The following is a 2,500-nucleotide window of genomic DNA, read 5'->3' as shown; positions in this document are numbered from 1 at the left end:
TCGCAAGTTTTTCGAACTATGCCCAATTTATGAACGAACTCCTCACTGTTTTTCATCAGTGTGGCCATCATGTATGAATTCACGAACAGAGTACAACGTGTCAGCAGCAGACAGTGACAGAACGGACTGGGGGATCACGGCTCTGGCATTACACTGTGGTGTTGATCACTCGTAACCGCTGCGCCGTATTTTATGTTACATTTCATCTATCTTTAAAGTTATATACAAAGTCATTATAGAAAAGAAAAATGTATCATTTATATACATTTCCTCAGCATCTTTAAAAGATAAAATGCGTCACAAATAATAATAATAAAAAAAAAACACACACATTCGATAGCCCTTAGGCAAACCGAAGCCAAAGCCAAACCAAGTGGATGGCACACGAGAACACCTGTGCCTGGGTGGAGGTGGAGCCGACAGATGCTAACGCGAAAGGTGTACTCAGGTGCGCGGCGAGACCATCCAGGTAAAACATTGTCGCCCAAAGTACCCTGCTTTGACTATCATTAACAACAGGCACACCAATGCGCACATTTAGAGGAGCTTTAGTTATCGCCTCTTGAATTATTCTTGATAGGACTACAGAATGGTATATAAAACCCCTGTCGAATGTGAGAAAGGCTATGGGTAAGTGCGCAGACTTGATTGGCGAATGATATTTCCTTGGTTGAGTTTGAGATCTCAGAAAAGTCGGAATTTTGTTTTATAGGAAAGAGAAGCTTTTAAGAACTTTATAGATGTTTGATTGATTACTTTAGCTTGAACAAAGCCCATGTGTGTGCGTGTGTATATATATAAATATATATATATATATATATATATATATATATATATATATATATATATATATAAATATATAAGTATGTATATGTATATGTATACATACATACATACATACATATATGTATATATATGCATATACATATATATGTATATATAACTCTATATTTCTATATATATAATATAAATATATATATATTATATATATATAGAGAAATATATATATATATATACATATATATATTTACACACACACACACACAGAAGGGAGATATATATATATATATATATATATATATATATATATATATATGTATATATAAAATATATATACATATATATATATATATGTATATATATATATATATATATATATTATAATCGTATTATATATGATATAATATAAATATATATAAATAAAAATAATGTGTGTGTGTTGTTGTGTGTGTGTGTGTGTGTGTGTAGTTTGTGTTGTGTGTGTGATGGTTGAGTAATATAGTATATATATATATATATATATTATATATATATATATAAGAAAATATATATGTGTGTGTGTGTTTTGTGTGTGTGAGTGTGTGTGTGGTTGGTGTGTGTGTGTGTTGTGTGTGTGTGATATATATATATATATATATATATATAAATATATATCATATATATATATCTATATAATGTGTGGGTGTGTGTGTGTGTGTGTGTGTATATATATTATATATATATTATATATATATATATAGATATATATATATATATATATATATATATATATTTGTTGTGGTTGATTGTGTGTGGGTGTGTGTGAGTGTGTGTGTGTGTGTATATATATATATATAGTATGATATATATAAAAGTATATATATATATATATATATATATATAGTATATAATATATATATATATATATATATATATATATATAGTTTGGATATATATATATATATAAACAAGTGAGTGTGTGTAGTAATGCTAATGGTAAGTACCGATTTTGCCATGGGTGAAGACGTTGTGGCACATTCGGTACGACCATAAAGACAATTGTTATAGCGATGAAGTGAGTGGTATTCCTCAAGTAAAATAAACATAATTATTGTGCAGTTCAACTCTTTATTTAACACACTGAACATTAGAAAACAAAATAGTGAGCAAATAAAGAAAATAAACAAAGCGACAAATAAAGAAGGGTAAGACAAAAAAAAAAGATATTGAAAAAATAGATAATTATTCTTGAACGATTACGGTAGGAGATCACAATTCACAAGTTCTTAAGAAACAGCGCAAGAAACATCATAACGAAACATCCTCGTGTTGTTTTTCATCTGGAACTAAGTTGATCTTTTCCAGCATATGCGAAAAAAAAGAAATATATATATATGAAAAAAAATATAAGTTCAGATATTATACAAGTTCACAATTCACAAAAGCACAAGAAACAGCCTAAGAACCATCGCAAAAAACATCATCTTGTTGTTGTCATCTGAACTTCTCTTATATCTTCGTTCACCCACAGACCAGTCGGGGCCAGCATTCTGGATAAGGAAAAAAGAGAGAAATGAATGGAAAGGTATAGACGATAAAAGAAGATATATATGTATATATATGTATATGTATATGTAAATATACATACACACACACTCATTGCACACACCACACACACACACACCTCACACACTACACACAACACTCAAAACTAAATATATCAATATATATAATATATATA

General features: G+C 29.0%; 1 protein-coding gene across 1 annotated transcript in view; it reads right to left on the bottom strand.

Moving 5' to 3' along the window:
- Positions 1 to 141, bottom strand: part of LOC122260543 (uncharacterized) — a 12,976-nt gene extending 12,835 nt beyond the window's left edge. The window contains exon 1 of the mRNA XM_086542953.1: positions 1 to 141. This exon is cut by the window's left edge and continues 400 nt beyond it. The gene's annotated coding sequence lies outside the window, so the exon portion shown is untranslated.
- Positions 142 to 2,500: the final 2,359 nt, after the last annotated feature.

This window comes from Penaeus japonicus, unplaced genomic scaffold, assembly GCF_977035675.1.
Source record: "Penaeus japonicus unplaced genomic scaffold, GWHDUDI00000001_assembly GWHDUDI00000013, whole genome shotgun sequence".
In the NCBI taxonomy this organism is placed as follows: Eukaryota; Metazoa; Arthropoda; class Malacostraca; order Decapoda; family Penaeidae; genus Penaeus; species Penaeus japonicus.
The sequence above is the reverse complement of the archived record's forward strand: the minus strand, read 5'-3'. Positions and strand labels throughout refer to the sequence as shown.